This window comes from Crotalus tigris, unplaced genomic scaffold (genome assembly GCF_016545835.1).
Source record: "Crotalus tigris isolate CLP2741 ecotype Arizona unplaced genomic scaffold, ASM1654583v1 scf7180000018291.410847, whole genome shotgun sequence".
Classification (NCBI taxonomy): Eukaryota; Metazoa; Chordata; class Lepidosauria; order Squamata; family Viperidae; genus Crotalus; species Crotalus tigris.
The window spans coordinates 30,442-48,268 of NW_024096925.1; the positions used below are offsets into that span (position 1 = coordinate 30,442).

At 45.1% G+C, this 17,827-nt stretch overlaps 2 long non-coding RNA genes across 2 annotated transcripts; both read left to right on the plus strand.

Annotated features, from left to right (window-relative positions):
- The first annotated feature begins 443 nt into the window (after window positions 1–443).
- LOC120310755 lies at window positions 444–2,364 on the plus strand. The gene is made up of 2 exons (XR_005557460.1): window positions 444–524; window positions 1,261–2,364. It is a non-coding gene; the product is annotated as an uncharacterized LOC120310755 (long non-coding RNA).
- Window positions 2,365–4,467: 2,103 nt separating this feature from the next.
- LOC120310757 lies at window positions 4,468–15,746 on the plus strand. Its single transcript, XR_005557462.1, has 5 exons — window positions 4,468–6,365; window positions 9,477–9,572; window positions 10,228–12,009; window positions 14,758–14,825; window positions 15,455–15,746. It is a non-coding gene; the product is annotated as an uncharacterized LOC120310757 (long non-coding RNA).
- Window positions 15,747–17,827: the final 2,081 nt, after the last annotated feature.

The following is a 17,827-nucleotide window of genomic DNA, read 5'->3' on the forward strand; positions in this document are numbered from 1 at the left end:
TTCCTCCACCGGGGCCCTTAGCTGACTGGTGGAGCCCCATCTTTAGGCCCTTACGAAAAGATAGGAGGGTTGGGGGCCAGCCTCAAAGGGGGGGGGCAAGATGTTCCCAAAATGGCAGGAGCCTTTTTAGGAAACGATGTCTTTTTAAAGCTCACCTTCGTTGTTTTTATAATCAAGCCCGGGTGCTGAACAAAGCTAATATTCGTTCTCTCTCTGCTTTCCCTGAACAAAGACCAAGTGAAGTGGGTCGGGGGAGAGAAAGAGTGGCCCAGAGTCACCTAAATGACCATTTTATTATCTTTCTGGTGAAATTTTCGCAGCCAACCTTATGAGTCAAAAGTCTATTATTCAATACATAATAAGACAAGATAAAAGAGATAAATACTAAAGTAAGATTTCTCTGTTTTATTTTTTTCATCTAGTAAAGAGTCTGAAATGTTAAGAGTCTGACCCATTTATGTTTGATAGAAAAAAAAGATGTTCGCAAACAGATAGATTCTGTTATATTCTGCAGCCTGTTCTTGGTAAGCAAAGTTCCTATCCTTTCTGACAGTTTTTCTTCTTGTATGGGAACTAGAACTCCCAAATGCAGCTGAGGATTCCAGATCACCTAGGACCCGTCTGTGCCCTGTCTAGATTCCCCTGAGGTCATGGCCTGACATATTAAGGCAGTGGTGGCGAACCTATGGCACGGGTGCCAGAGGCGGCACTCAGAGCCCTCTCTGTGGGCATGTGTGCCATCACCCCAGTCCTAAGCCTTCAGCTAGGTTTTATAAAACCATGTCGCTTTAGGCTTCTGCCGCTGTGTGCGAAAAAAAAAAGGTTCAATCAATCGATCAATTTCAACTTCCTGTGGGGAAAAAAAATCTTGCAAAGTTGGAATTGATTGATTGAACTTTTTAGCCCCACCCAGTCTGCCATTACCACTGCAGCCACACCCACCCAATGGGCCACACCCACTCAGTGTGCCACACCCACCCAATGGGCCACGCCCACCAGGCACCCGACAATGCATAAGTGGGTTTTGGGTTGCAGTTTGGGCACTCGGTCTCTAAAAGGTTCGCCATCACTGTATTAAGGGATGCCAGGAAAAGGGGAGGGGTTTCAGAAAGGGCAGCCCAGTCCATCCCACAAGCACCCCAGTTTGGGGTGTGGGAATGCATGACTGTGCATCCAGTGTTGCTTTACCGTTTTGTTCAGAAATAGCCGCACATCAATTCTTTGGCACTGTAAATGTTTTGCTTTATGTTTCTTTTCCAGGAGGGCCCCAGTCTAAAGGATGTGCTCCATTGTGCGTTCTAGAAGACGAGTTGCTGAAGATTCAGTGTTGCACCTCTGACTTTTGCAATGATTAAAATGTTGTTTGGGGTTTTGCTGTCATCCATCATGGACCATCCTGGCAGATTTAAGCTTGTGGCCTTTACGGTTCATAATGCACCCCCTCGGCTTCTTTGGACACCTCATCCTCTTTCCTTTTTCTCCTGGTCTACAAGACTTGTTCTGCTCTCCCTGTAGCTTGGCAACTGAATAAATTTGTGCATTTACATTCAAGCGTAGTGGATGTGTTTGGTATGACATGTCCATTTTCCTTTTTTGAAAGTTCAATTGCGGAATAGTAGAAGGCTGAAGGGTTTTTTGTAACCCATCTTACTTATGCAAAACCCTCTTCCTTCTCCAACGGGTGCAGGTCTGACTTAGATGCCCATCTCAGATAATTTGACTTTCAAGGTATTTGGTAGTCTTTGCCAAGAATGACAACTTACTTATAATTTATCATCAATAGAAATATAACCTGCCTGCTTCTAAATCTTCCCAGAGACACAGGATACGAGACGGGCAGAAAATAAACTTCATAGTAAACAAACAAATCAATAAAATTACTTTGATTACTAAGCAGCCCAACAATTATTTTTTCCTTCTTTAAAATAACTGTATATAGTTTGAGCTGCTGTATATCCCCAATACACTATTCAAATTCGTTTAAGTTATAACCAGAAGCCAACATGGATTTCTCCAAACAGATCATGCCAAACATTTTCTTATTTCTTTTTTTGATAAAGTGACTAAATTAATGGATCAGCGAAATGCTGTGGATATAGTATACTTGGATTTCAGTGAAGTGTTTGACAAAAGAGAACACAACCTATGTCTTGATAAACTAAAAAGTGTGGGATAAACAGCACTATATAGCGTCTGTGTTTCAGAAGTTTGTTGATCATATAGATTGTCTGGATCAGCGTATTGAGGTTGCTGTAGAAAGTTCTGAAAAAGTGGAAGATCGAGTTGATAAAACAGAAAATAAGGTGGAAATAATTCAGGATGAAATTACTATGTTACAATACAGAAGTATGGAGTTTGCTTTAAGAAAAAGGGGAAGGAAAGAAAACATTCAAGAGGATTTGAGACAAGCGGTCGTAAAGGACATAGCTTTTATTTTGAAATCTGAGCCTGAAGAAATATTGAGAGAGACGGAAAAAGTTAGGTTAGACAATAGGATTAAAGTAAGACAATAGATGGGATAACTTATGAGAGAGATGTTGCTTGGGCATTTTCCCGGCACTGTATCCGAAGAGGGATGAGAGTGGAGGAGAAAGGTTAGGGAGGAAGTAGGACGGTGAGAGGAGAGGGGGAGGGGAGAGAGAGGTGAGGGGAGGTGAGAAAGAGGAGGGAAGTAAGGGAGAGTGTTAGAGAGGGCGGATGCAGTTTGGGGGGTGGGCAAGCAACACCTATGTGTATTTATTTTATTTTGTCAAATGTGAAATTTTTTCTTTGTTGTTTATGTAATTGATAAATGAAAAATAAAAACTTTAAAAAAAAAACCAAAAATGCTGAACGTGAGCAAAGCCGGAAGGAGGCAGAGGGAGGGCTAAGACAATGGAACATTCTTCCTTTTGCTCCCAAGAGCATTTCCATGGCAGAATTCACTACGCAAAGGAACCTCTACTTTCAGAGGCAGTCTACCCCAGAAGAACAGCTGGGCCAAGCACTGTCTCAGCGATGGGCTTCTCTCCAAATGGAGACCTCCTCTTCCCCCTAAAGGCTCCCAGGGACCCTCCCTATGCAGAGCAGAACAGGGAGAAAGTCCCACCGCCAGAATGGGGCACAACTGCTTCGAATACCACCCTTCGCTCCAATCCCTCAGTCTTTCTTTGATCCACTGTATTTCCACTCTGGGTGACCCACTGCTTACCAGTCAGATTCCTAGTGCGATTAAAGCCCTTCGTGGCAGAGGTCCAGGTTAGTCTCACCCCCTCCCCCCGGGATTGGCCCGTCCCACTTGTGCTGGCAGAGGAGTTGTGCTGAGGGTCCCATCAGCCCGACTATTTCTACTGGCAGGGTCCAGGAGGATGGCCTTCTCTGCTGTGGCCCCTGTCGTCTCAAATATCCTGCCCCCCAATGTGAGGTTGGCCAAACCCCTCCCTTTTCATAAGGGCCTAAAGACAGGGCTCTGCCAGTTGGCTTGGGGCCCCGGCTGAGGAATCGTGCAACAGAGGTGCTTGATTAAGTAATAACAGATCCCACTTCCACCCCACTCCATCTTTCTTTGGTTTTAACTTTTTATGGTTTAACAAAGATTACAATGTAAGCCGCCCAGAGTTGCCCTATGGTAAGATGGGCAGCCCGTAAATTATATATATATAAAAATAAAGAATAAAATCCTCAACCAGCATCAAAGCCTACCTGGGTCCTCGCACATGAATGCCACCAACAACAAGGCAAATAGCAAAGCTTTCATCTTGCAATCTCTGCTGCAGCCTTCACAGTGCAGTCCAGGATGGGAGAAGGAAGTTCTCTCTCTCTCTCTCTCTCTCTCTCTCTCTCTCTCTCTCTCTCTGTGTGTGTGTGTGTGTGTGTGTGTATACACACACACACACACACACACACACACACACACACACACACCATTGCCCCACCTTGTGAAAGCTGGAGATCCAGGTTCAAGAGAGAAGAGCGGGGAGACTTGGCAAAGAAGGGAGGGGTAGGGGGTGTGACCTCATTTTCCCCACTACCATAAGGTAAATCATTTTGATAAGCTGAGGTTTATGGCCAAGATGTTCAGTAAATAGCAGGCAAGAGAACACCCTGCTTAAATGGTTGGGTTCTGGATGTTCTTCCCATGCTTGCGGTGTCCCTGCAGAGGTTTCCTGACACAGTCCATGCACGAGAGAGTGAGGTTTTCCTTCCATCCCACGCTCAGATAATTTTATGTCACCTGAAGGATCTGCAGGAAAACAGTCATTATCAGAGAGAAGAATTATGTTGGGAACTTCGAGATGGAGCACCCACAACTTCTGAAGGCAAGTCTTTCCACTACTTAATTCTTCTAACTGTCAGGAAATTTCTCCTTAGTTCTAGGTCGCTTCTCTCCTTGATTACTTTCCGTTCATTGTTTCTTGTCCCACCTTATGGTGCTTTGAAAAATAGCTTGGCCCGTCGTCTTGGTGGGACCCCTCAAATACTGGAATACTGGTATTATGTCACCCCTAGACTTTTTTCTCTAGATACGATAGCAGTGTTCCGATACTTGAGGGGCTTCTAGAAAGACGTGTATGTCACACTATTTTCCAAAGCACCAAAAGGCAAGACAGGAAACAAGGGTTGGAAACTAACCAAGGAGGAATGCCCTAACAGTGAGAACAGTTGACAAGTGGAATGGCTTGCTTCAGAAGTTGTGGATGCTCCATCACTGGAGGTTTCCCAAAATAGATTGTCTGAAACAGGACAGGACAGAGATCCCCAATATTTCCAGCTTTGGGAACCTGTGGGGGGAGGGGATGTATCGTGCAAGTGGCTGGCAAATGCGGATGGGCACAAAGCTCCATTTCCATGAGCAGCAAACATGTGTTCCTGCCACTCTAGCAAATGGAGCATGTGTACATGTGCTCGCCCGCTGCTTCTGCAAGTGAGGATGTGCGCGGTTTTGTGCTTGCTTAGCATTTCCATGGCCCAGTTGTAAACCCCTCATGGTCCAGTAGTGGGCTTCAGCCCACAGGTTGGAGACCCCTGGTATAGGGTCTCCTGCTCAGGCAAGGGGTTGGGGTAGAAGACCCCCAATGTCCCCTTCCAACTCTGTTATTCTATGTTCAAAATTGTTTTATTATTTTCTTATGGCCCAAAATTGTGGTTTGGCCTAGATTTGTTTTTGTTGCAGTCCATTTACCTCATCTCTGTTCTTTCCACCATGTGAGCTGTATGGTTATCGCAGTCTCTCTAAGAAAAGTACTGAATGCAAAGCTCATTCAATCCTTCTCCGTTCCACTTTTCTCCTGGCCTCTGGCTACGTCTGCTTCTGATCCTCCCGAACAGCCTCTCCCCCACCTGAATTTTGGTGTTTCAAGCTGACGGAATATCTAACATGATTTGGGACAGAATTCTATGGAAGGACTTTGTGCTTTAATAGCCAGACGTGGTGTCCCTCCAAGCTCAACCAAGCTTAAAAGAGAACCTCATGCTATAGGTTCAAGGCAAAGCTTTTCCAGTTGTGTGTGAGCATCTCACACATTGTTGCAATGTTGAACTTCTCTGGCATCTTAGAATTCATCCAGTTCCTTTCTGTCTGCTTCCCTCCAGCACAAGACTTCAACACTCCGATGTGTAGCTCAGGGTTGAACTATCAGGTTCTCTCTGATCGTGGCTGTTCTCCTACAGACCGTTTTTTTAGCAGTCGACATAAAATTATCTGAGCGTGGGATGGAAGGAAAACCTCACTCTCTCGTGCATGGACTATGTTACCTGGCCTGATCAGGAAACCTCTGCAGAGACACCTCAAGCATGGAAAGAACATCCAGAATGCAGCCATTTAAGCAGGGTGTTTTCTTGCCTGCTATCTACTGAACATCTTGGCCATAAACCTCAGCTTATCAAACCAAGTGAAGAAAGCTTACAGTCCCCAAACATACTTAGACAGCATGTTTGGGATTGAACCTAAAAACATAAATCATTCAAGCATCATCAGAAATCAGCTCGGTTCATTTCTCCTCTTGCAGGGAGTAAATATGATATTTTGGCTTGGTTTAATTTTGTGCCCTGCACAGGTTGTGCTACCGTCTATAAATTCAGGAAGAGATAGCCATTGTCCAGAAGCCCAACTTTTGAACATGGAATGGTAGCTGCTTCCTTTAAGACAGGGTTGGTTGGTTCTGCATCTGGAGTGAATCCAGTTTCCCTGTTGGTAGTGGGGAAAATGAGGTCACACCCCCTACCCCTCCCTTCTTCTCCAAGTCTCCCCGCTCTTGAACCTGGATCTCCAGCCCCCCAAAAGGTTCTCCCATCCTGACTGCACTTTGAAGGCTGCAGAAGAGATTGCAAGATGAAAGCTTTGCTATTTGCATTGTTGTTGGTGGCATTCATGTGCAAGGACCCAGGTAGGCTTTGATGCTAGTTGAGGATTTTATTCTTTTTTTATATGTATATATAATTTATTGGCTGCCCATCTTACCATACAGTAACTCTGGGCAGCTTACATTAATCTTAGTTAAAACATAAAAAGTTAAAACCAAAGAAAGATGGGGAGGGCGTGGATGGAGTGGGGTAGAAGTGGGATCTGTTATTACTCCATCAAGCACCTCTCTTGCACGATTCCTCAGCTGGGCCCCCAAGCTGACTGGCAGAGCCCCATCTTTAGGCCCTTACAAAAAGACAGGAGGGTTGGGGTCTACCTCACATTGGGGGGCAGGATGTTTCAGAGGGCAGGAGCCACAGCAGAGAAGTCCCTCCTCCTGGACCCCACCAGCCAGAATAGTCGGGCTGATGGGACCCTCAGCACACCTCCTCTGCCATCACAAGTGGGATGGGCTAATTCCAGAGGGGTGAGACTAACCTGGACCTCTGCCATGAAGAGCTTTAAAGGGGACCCCCAAAACCTTGACGTGCACCCAGAAGAAGACTGGTGAGAAACGGGTCAGCTACAGTGGAAATACAGTGGATCAAACAAAGACTGAGGGATTGGAGCGAAGTGTGGTATTCGAAGCAGTTGTGCCCCATTCTGGTGATGGGATTTTCTCCCTGTTCTGCTCTGCATAGGGAGGGTCCTTGGGAGCCTTTAGGGGGAAAGAGGAGGTCTCCATTTGGAGAGAATCCCGTACGTGAGAGTGGCTGTCCCAGCTGTGTTCGGTGTCCAATGGGTGCAGTTCTGCCTTAGATGCTCATCTCAAATGGTGCATAAGTGCATAAGTTTCCTTTAGAAGCAGTGTGGTTTGGAGGAAGACCTGGAACTTGGACTCCTGCTCCATTCCTTTCCTATCCCTGACAGAGCTCAGCACAATCCCCTCTCCGTGTATTCCAGTTCCAGATTTGATCACTTACTAAACTTCTAATGTTGTGGAATGCTGTATAGTAACTGGGGGGGAGAGAGTCCCACCTGAGCTTAGTCCATGTCCCTGATGGGCTTCAAAGGTTACAACCAACACCTGGAATTGGACCAGGAAGCAAGCTGGCAACCTACGCAGCTGGTGGAGCAGTGGTGTAATATGCACTGCCCTAAAAACAGACATATCTGTTCATCTCATGGCTTTCTCTACCCACTGGCAATTATCCAGGCGTCCTGGCATCCAATCTATGTGCTGAAGGGTGAGCCTCTGCCTTCCCATTGGACTTGGCACTACAGAGTGGAGAAGGGAGTGGCCTCCGATGCTGGGGAGGCAATGTGCTCCTCCCATTATGGCCACCCATTGCATCCTGCCTGACCCTCCTCTGTATCCATGTCCTTCCCACAACACCGGAGCACCCCAGAGGATCTGGATGAAGAGCCGGACCAGGCAGGATGTAATTTGCAGTGGTGGCGGTGGAAGCGCTGTGCCTCCCATGCACCAGAAGCTGCTGCCTGCCCCACCCGGCACTGCCGAGTCCAATGGGAAGGCAGCGGCTCTCCGTTCAGTATGCAGATTGGCTGCCAGGATGGGACTTTCTACCTGTTCTGTTCTGCATAGTGAGGGTCCATGGGAGCTTTTAGGAGAAAGTAGTTGAGATAGCAGTTGGCCTAACTGTTCTTCTGGGGTAGACTGCCTCTGAAAGTAGAGGTTCCTTTGCGTAGTGAATTCTGCCACGGAAATACTCTTGGGAGCGGAAGGAAGAATGTTCCATTGTCTTTGCCCTCCCTCTGCCTCCCTCCGGCTTTGCTGACATTCAGCGTTTTCGATGGTGCAACCAAAGGGGATCGGAGATGCCCCCTTCAAGTCAAGCATGGATTTTCCTTGGCATCAACCTGAGATTGGTTGACATTGTTGTAATTTCTGAGACTTTTCAGTTCATCCTGCAGCCTTGGGGGTCTCCCCTACTAGGATTAACCAGCCCCAACCCTGCTTAGCTTCCAAACAGAAACCAACCTCACAAGTTCTCACCTGCTCACCTTTTATGGCCTCTTTCAGAAAAGTTATTTTTTTTTCAATCTCACCTTCATTATTTTTAGGTCATATTTATGTAGCGTATATCCAACGTGGTAACATTTGTGAGCTAAATGCAACGAAATTTCATTTTAATGTATGCTGATTCGTGTACATTCAAAATGACAATAAAGTTATTATTCTATTCTATTCTATTCTATTCTATTCTATTCTATTCTATTCTATTCTATTCTATTCTATTCTATTCTATTCCATATTTTCTATTCTATTCTATTCTATTCTATTCTATTCTATTCTATTCTATTCTATTCTATTATTCTATTCTATTTCATTCCATATTTTCTATTCTATTCTATTCTATTCTGTTCTGTCTGTTCTGTTCTATTCTATTCATTTCTATCTATTTCATTCCATATATTCTATTCTATTCTATTCTATTCTATTCTATTCTATTCTATCTATCTATTCTATTCTATTCTATTCTATTCTATTCATTCTTCCATTCTATTCTTCCATTCCATTTTCTATTCTATTCTATTCTATTCTATTCTATTCTATTCTATTCTATTCTATTCTATTCTATTCTATTCTATTCTATTCTATTCTATTCTATTCCATTCCATATTTTCTATTCTATTCTATTCTATTCTGTTCTGTTCTGTTCTGTTCTGTTCTGTTCTGTTCTGTTCTATTCTATTCTATTCTATTCCATTCCATTCCATCCCATCCCATCCCATCCCATCCCATCCCATCCCATCCCATCCCATCCTATCCTATCCTATCCTATCCTATTCTATTCTATTCTATTCTATTCTATTCTGTTTGTTCTGTTCGGTCTGTTCTTATTGTTAGCTCAGGGTGGTAAACAATCCTAATACTCTTTTCTTCATCAAATACCATTTTCCCCTGAACAACCAACCAGTGAATTGGGTTGGGCTAAGAAAGAGTGACTGGCCCAGAGTCACCCAGATGACTTTCTTGGCTAAGATGGGACTGGTTTGCAGACCATTCGATTATCTTTCTAATAAAATTTTCGCAGCCGACCTCATTCTTCAATAATCTATTGTCTAACACATAAGCCAAGATCAAAGAAATATCTAAGAGAGAATCCTCTCTTATATTTCTTTCATCCAGTTGCGGGTCTGCAGTGTCTTCGATGTTATGGTGCTTGCAAAGAGGAAATATGTTTGGAAGACCAACCCGTCTGTTATACTCTGGACAACGGAGTGGGTAAGCAAAGTTCCTCTCCTTTCTGACAGGTTTTCTTCTTGTATGGAAACTGGAACTCCCAAATGCAGCTGAGGATTCCAGATTACCTAGGACCTCTCTAGGTTCCCCTGAGGTCCTGGCCTGACAGCCTAAGGGATACCAGGAAAGGGGGGGCTCAGAATGGGGACCCCATCCATCCCAGGTTCACTCATGTTTGGGAGGGACACATTCTTTATAGAAAGGGGGGAGAGGAAAAGCCTGGGAGAGCTGAGGGTTTCCTATGGACGTGACAAAGCTTGGTCCTTGCAGATTAAGCCAAGAAATATCCAAGGGAGGTGGAACTTCTCCAGAATGCCTGCTTCCTATTTTACTCCCGAGTAGTCAGTAGAGGAGGAAGGAGGTCTGTGTGTGTCTCTGTGTGTCAGTCATTATTATTATTGTTGTTGTTGTTGTTGTTGTTGTTGTGCAATGAAATATCCAAGGGAGGAGGATCTTCCCCAGAATGCTTGCTTCCTATTTTACTCCCGAGTAGTCAGTAGAGGAGGAAGGAGGTCCGCCTTCATGCTGTGTGGGAATGACTGACTGTGTGTCCAGTGTGGGTTTAGTGTTTGGTTCAGAAACAATCACAGATCAATTATTGGCACTGTAAATGTTTTGCTTTATGTTTCCTTTCCAGGACAGGCTGTTCGCAGAAGATGTGCCCCCACATGCCCTCAAGGGGACAATGGGCTGGAGGCTAAATGTTGCACAACTAACTTTTGCAATGAATGAAACATCCTTCTGATTTTAAAATGAGCTTTGTTGAGTTTTGCTGTCATCCATCATGGACCATCCTTTGCAGATTTAGGTTTGTGGCCTTTACGGTCCATAATTCAACCCCTCAGCTTCTCTGGACACCTCGCCCTCTCTCCCTTTTCTCCGGGCCTACATGCTTTGTTCTGCTCTTTCTCTAGTTTGGCAACGGAATAAATTTCTGCATTTAAATCCAAGCGTACTGGGTGTGTTTGCTATGATGTGTCCATTTTCCTTTTGGGAAAGTTAAATTGTGGAATAGTAGAAGGCTGAAAGTTTCTTATATATATATATATATAATCCATTTACTGATAAATTTTTAATTAGTATTTTCCTTAACTGGGAAAGAGTGATGAGCATGCGGGCTTTTCTGTGACAAATGATAGGAAAACACATTGAAAATGAGCGTCATTCCATGCCCATCCTTAAAGAGATCCAGGAGATTAAAACAGAAGGGGAATCCCTCCATCAGGAGCTCTGCTAAATACGGCCTGGAGAGACCCTTGACCCATCACCATGGCCAAAGCAGAGGGAACGATTGAAATGAAAACAGAGATTTCTAAGCTGGCACCTTTCCAGCTGGTTCACCCTCTCAGGTCAGGCAGTTTATGTGCGCCACGGGCAAAACCCCTGAGTCCTCTTCCTTCTCCAATGGGTGCAGGTCTGCCTTAGACGCCCATCACAGATGGGACATAAGTGCATAAGTTTTCTTTAGAAGCAGCGTGGTTTGCAGGAAGACCTGGAACTTGCTCCAATCCTTTCCTATCCTTGACTGGGCTCAGCGTAATCCCTGATCCATGTATTCCAGTTCCATATTTGGTCACTTACTAAACTTCTAATGTTGTGGAATGCTGTACAGTAACTGGGGGGAGAGAGTCCCACCATAGCTTAGTCCATCTCCCTGATGGACTTCAAAGGTTACAACCAACACCTGGAACTGGACCAGGAATCAAGCAGGCAACCAACGCAGCTGGTGGAGCAGTGGTGTAATATGCACTGCCCTAAAAACAGACATATCTGTTCATCCCATGGCTTTCTCTACCCACTGACAATTATCCAGGTGTCCCGGCATCCAATCTATGTGCCGAAGGGTGAGCCTCTGCCTTTCCATTGGACTTGACACTACAGGGTGGAGCAGGAAGTGGCCTCCGATGCTGGGGAGGCAATGTGCTTCTCCCACCAATCAACCAACTATCAAGTTCTCTCTAATCATCGCTGCTTTCCTGCAGACCCTTAGCAGGTGACATAAAATTATTTGAGGGTGGAATGGAAGGAAAATCTCACTCTCTCATGCATGGAGAGTGTTTCCTGATCTGCAGGGACATGGCAAGCATCAAAAGAACAGCCAGAACAGAACCATTTAAACAGGGTGTTCTTTTGCCGGCTATCTACTGAAATTTTGGCCATAAACCTTAGCTTGTGAAACCGATTTCCCTTTGTGTAGTGGGGAACGTGAGATCACCCCTACCCCTCCCTTCTTTCCCAAGTCCCCCCTCTCTTCCCTCTTGAACCTGGAGCTCCAGCCCCCACAAGGTGGGGCAGTGGCACATATACAGAACTTCCTTCTCCCATCCTGGACTGCACTTTGAAGGCTGCAGAAGAGATTGCAAGATGAAAGCTTTGCTATTTGCGTTGGTGGTGGTGGCATTTTTGTGCAAGGACCCAGGTAGGCTCATGAACCTTTGATCTCGGTTGAGGATTTTATTATGTATTTATTTATAAACTTTTTGGCTGCCCATCTTACCATAGAATAAGTCCAGGAGTTATCAGCTTTAAAATAGAATAGAATAAAGGTGGAAGGGATCGTCAGACAAATGGTGGTCCAATCTTTTCTTAAACCTTAACTCATCCAGTGTTAGAGCATCCATAACTTCTGGAGGCAAGTTGTTCCACTGGTTAATTATTCTAATAACAGTTAGTTCTAGGTTGCTTTTCTTCTTGGTTAATTATTATCTGTTGCTTCTTGTCCTGCCTTCAGGCGTTTTGGAGATTAGCTTGACTCCTTCTTTGGGGCAACCCTTGAGATATTGGAAGACTGCTATCATGTAAACCTAGTTTTTCTTTTAATTAAACTGGACAATTCCAGCAACCTGTCTTTACATGTTTTAGCCTCCAGTCCCCTAATCATCTCTGTTGCTCTTCTCTGCTCTCTTTCTAGAGTTTCAACATCATTTTTACATTGTGGTGACCAAAACAGGATGTAGTATTCCAAGTGTAGCATTACCAAGACATTGTAAAGTGGTATTAACACTTCACATGATCTTGATTCTATCTCTCTGTTAATGCAGCCCAGATCTGTGTTGGCTTTTTTGGCAGCTGCAGCACACTGCTTGCTCATATTTAAATGATTGTCCACTAGGACTCCGAGGTCCCTCTCACAGTTGCTACTATTGAGCGAGGTACCCCCTATACTATAGCTTTGCATTTGGTTTTTCTTGCCTAAATGTAGAACCTTACTTTTTTCACCATTGAAAAAATGTATGTATCCCCTCGTCCAAATCGTTGATGAAGATGTTGAAGAGTGCTGGGCCTAAAACAAAGCCTTGGGGTACCCCATTGCATTCCTCCCTCCATATATAAGTACTTCCATTGAGGACTACACACTGAGTGCCGTTGGTCAGCTAGTTACATTAAAAGATAAAAAGTTAAAATCAAACATGAAAACCAAAGAAAGATGGGGAGAGCGGGGATGGAGTGGGGTGGAAGTATGGGATCTGTTATGACTCCATCAAGCACCTTGGTTGTGCAATTCCTCAGCCGGGGACCCAAGCCGACTGGCAGAGCCACATCTTTAGGCCCTTGCAAAAAGACAGGAGGGTTGGGGTCCACCTCACATTGGGAGCCAGGATGTTCCAGAGGGAAGGAGCCACAGCAGAGAAGACCCTCCTTCTAGACTCTGCCAGCTGGAATAGTCGGGCTGACGGGACCCTCAGCACACCTCCTCTGCCAGCATGAGTGGGATGGGCCAATCCCATGGGGGTGAGACTAACCTGGACACCTGCCATGAAGGGCTTTAAAGGGGACTCCCAAAACCTTGAATTACACCCAGAAGCAGAACAGTAACCAGTGGTGCTCACGGAGCAGTGGGGCCACAGGGACCATTCGTGGGCACCCCAAAAGTACCTGCGCTGCTGTGCTCTGCACCAGCTGTAGCTTCTGAATGCTCTTCAAGGCTGGCCCCATTTGGGGCACATTACCGTGAGAAGATGGTGACAGCATCTCTTGGGTCACCCAGAGTGGAAATATGGAGGATCAAAGAAAGACTGAGGGATCGGAGCGAAGTGTGGTATTCGAAGCAGTTGTGCTCCATTCTGGCGATATGACTTTCTCCCTGTTCTGCTCTCCATAGGGAGGGTCCCTGGGAGCCTTTAGGGGGAAAGAGGAGGTCTCCATTTGGAGAGAAGCCCGTCGCTGAGACAGTGCTTGGCCCAGCTGTTCTTCTGGGGTAGACTGCCTCCGCAAGTAGAGGTTCCTTTGCATAGTGAATTCTGCCATGGAAATACTCTTGGGAGCAAAAGGAAGAATGTTCCATTGTCTTTGCCCTCCCTCTGCCTCCCTCCGGCTTTGCTCACATTCAGCGTTTTCGATGGTGCAACCAAAAGGGATCAGAGATGCCTCCTTCAAGTCAAGCACGGATTTTCCTTGGCATCAACCTGAGATTGGTCGACATTGCTGTAATTTCTTAACATTTTCTGAACAACGACCCAGTGAAATCTGTTGGGGGAGAGAAAGAGGGACTGGCCCAGGGTCACCCAAATGCCTTCTTGGCTGAGGCTGGACTGGAACTCACAGGCTCCTTGTCTGCAGACCGTTTTATTATCTTTCTGGTGAAATTTTCCCAGCCCACCTTATTCTTCGATAATCTGTTATGCAATACATAATAAGATGATATCAGAGATGCTCCCTTCAAGTCAAGCATGGATTTTCCTTGGCATCAACCTGAGATTGGTTGACATTGCTGTAATTTCTGAGACTTCTCAATTCATCCTGCAGCCTCGGGGGTCTCCCCTGCTAGGATTAACCAGCCCCAACCCTGCTTAGCTTCCAAACAGAAACCAACCTCACAAGTTCTCACCTGCTGACCTTTCATGGCCTCTTCAAGAAAAGATGTTTTCTTTCAATCTCACCCTCATTATTTTTATAAATAACCCAGGGTGGTAAACAATCCTAATACTCTTTTCTGCCTCAAATACCATTTTCCCCTGAACAACGACCCAGTGAAGTGGGATGGGCTAAGAAAGAGTGACTGGCCCAGAGTCACCCAGATGCCTTTCTTGGCTAAGGTGGGACTGGTTTGCAGACCAAATTTTCGCAGCCGACCTTATTCTTAAATAATCTATTATCTAACAAGATAATAAGTGAAGATCAAAGAAATATCAAAGTGAGAATCCTCTCTTTTATTTCTTTCATTCAGTCCTTGTGGAAAGGGAGTCCGGTGTAACTCACCAGATATGTTCTGTTTTGCTCTGAACGAACGAAATGGTAAGCCAAGTTCCTATCCTTTCTGACAGTTTTTCTTCTTGTATGGAAACTAGAACTCCCAAATGCAGCTCAGGATTCCAGATCACCTAGGACCTGTCTGTGCCCTGTCTAGGTTTCCCTGAGGTCATGGCCTGACATATTAAGGCAGACATGTCAAACTTGTGACATCACGTGATGTCGCGCTACGTATCGGAACTTTTTTGCCGTTGCCTGCAATGGGGTGGGTGCGCTTTTGCGATGACACGTCTGGCCCGCGGGCTGGTAGTTTGACAACCCCAGTCTAAGGGATGCCAGGAAAGGGGGGAGGGGCTCAGAATGGGAACCCCTGTCCGTCCCAGGAGCACCCCAGATTGGGAGGGGCACATTCTTTATAGAAAGAGGGGAGACAAAAAAGGCAGGGAGAGCTGGGCGTTTCCTAAGGATGTGACCACCTTTGCAGATTAAGCTATGAAATATCCAAGTGAGGAGGACCTTTCCCAGAATGCTTGCTTCCTATTTTACTCCTGAGTAGTCAGTAGATGAGGAAAGAGGTCTGCCATCATGCAGTGTGGGTTGACCGTTTTGTTCAGAAACAACCATAGATCAATTCTTTGGCACTGTAAATGTTTTGTTGTCTGCTTCCTTTCCAGAAGATTTACTGCGCAGAGGATGTACTCCCATATGCTATGAAGGGAACGACATCCTGGAGTTTAAATGCTGCAACACTGACTATTGCAATGTTTAAAATATCCTTCTGAGTTTTGCTGTCATCCATCATGGACCATCCTTTGTAGATTTAGGCTTGTGGCCTTTACGGTCCATAATTCAACCCTTCAGCTTCTTTGGACACCTCGCCTTCTCTCCTTTTTCTCCTGGTCTACAAGATTTGTTCTGCTCTTTTTGTAGTTTGGCAACAGAATAAATGTCTGCTTTTAAATTCAAGTATAGTGGATGCGTTTGCTGTGACGTGTCCGTTTTCCTTTTTTCAAAGTTCCATTATGGAATAGTAGAAGGCTGAAAGTTTTTTTAATGTATATAATCCATTTTCTGATAAATTTTTAATTATTGGTTTTCTTAACTGGGTAAGAGTGACGAGCATGCATGGCCCTTCTGTGACAAATGACATGAAAATGCATTGAAGATGAGTGGCATTGTGTGTCATTCCTTAAAGAGATCCAGGAGATTGAAACAGAGGGGGAATCCCGCTATCAGGAGCTCTGCTAAACATGGACTTGGGAGAAGCTTGATCCATCAACATGACCAATGGAGAGGGAAGGATTGAAATGAAAAAAGAGATTTATATGTGCCACGGGCAAAACCCCTGAGTCCTCTTCCTTCTCCAGTGGGTGCAGGTCTGCCTTAGACACCCATCTCAGATGGGACATAAGTGCATAAGTTTCCTTTAGAAGTAGCATGGTTTGGAGGAAGACCTGGAAGTTGGACTCCTGCTCCAATCCTTTCCTATCCCTGACTGGGCTCAGCATAATCCCCTCTCTGCGAATTCCAGTTCCAGATTTGATCACTTACTAAACTTCTAATGGGTCAGATGCTATACAGTAACTGGATGGAGTCCTATGGATAGCTTAGTCCATCTCCATCCTGGGCTTCAAAGGATAGAACCAACACCTGGAACTGGACCAGGAAGCAAGCTGGCCACCAAAGCAGCTGGTGGAGCAGTGATGTAATATGCACTGCCCTAAAAACAGACATATATGTGCATTTCAGTGCTTCCTCTGTCTGCTGAAGCAGTGTGGGACAATTATCCAGGCATCCCAAAATCCAATCCCTGTGCCGAGAAGTGGGCCTCTGCCTTCCCATTGGACAAGGCACCGGTGGGTGGAGCAGGGAGTGGCTTCTGATGCTGGAGAAGCAACTCTCCTCTACAGCCACAGCTGCCCATTGTGTCCTATCTGGTCCCACTTTGTACTCAGTTCCTCCCCACGGTTCCTATAGGAACACCAAAGGTGCAGTTTGGCCAGGATCTAGAATCAGGCTCCAGATAACCTGGGATAGCTTCATGGCTGTCATTGAAACCATGAACTCCCTGTTGTCTCAGATCCCCCTCCCAGAGAAAGCAAAGCTATGTCCCCCAGAGGCATCAATCTGGGGAACTCCGTCACCAACCATGCAGTGGCTTCAAACCACGGATGGTTTACCAACTTTGGTTAGTACAGAGACATTTCTTAAGACCTGTCTTTACTGCTGTTTCTTTTTCCAAAACTGATCATGCCAAACATTTTCGTATTTCGTTTTTTGATAAAGTGATTAAATTAGTGGATCAGCAAGAGGTTGTGGATGTAGTATACTTGGATTTCAGTAAGGTGTTTGACAAAAGAGAACACAACCTACTTCTTGGTAAGCTTGGAAAGTGTGCGATAAACAGCACCATCACCAGATGGGTTTGTAACTGGCTGATAAATCATACTCAATGTGTAGTCCTCAATGGAACTATAACCACATGGAGAGAAAGAAGCAATGGGGTCCTACAAGCTTATGTTCTAGGCCCAGTACTCTTCAAGATCTTCATTAACCATCCAGAGGAGGGAATAGCACAAAAACTGATCAAAGTTGTAGATGAACAAAATAATTCTCCTGTGGAGGTCTAAGAGAATGCACCAATCAACCATCAGGTTCTCTCTAATCATGTCTGCCTTCTCCCTGCAGATCCTTTTTTTAGTAGGTGACATAAAAATATCTGAGCATGAAATGGAAAGAAAACCTCTGTCAGAATCCAATTATATTTCATCTTTAATTATCAAACATAGAAAACCCCAATTCTGCCTTCTCTGGATTCTGCCATAAGAGGGAGAGAAGGGGGAGAACAAAGGGGCTTTATGGCCCTCACTTCCTTCAGTACACTTCAAAGAGCTGAATGCTGAATGTGTGTTTATTGTAACCTCAAAGTGTTAGCACCCAAGAACATTACCATAACAAGGAAGGGTATTTGCCTTTCATGTAGTTATCTGAAGTCTCCATCCAGACGGAAGAAAGAAGAAAGGGGGTGGAATTGTGATACTTGAAAC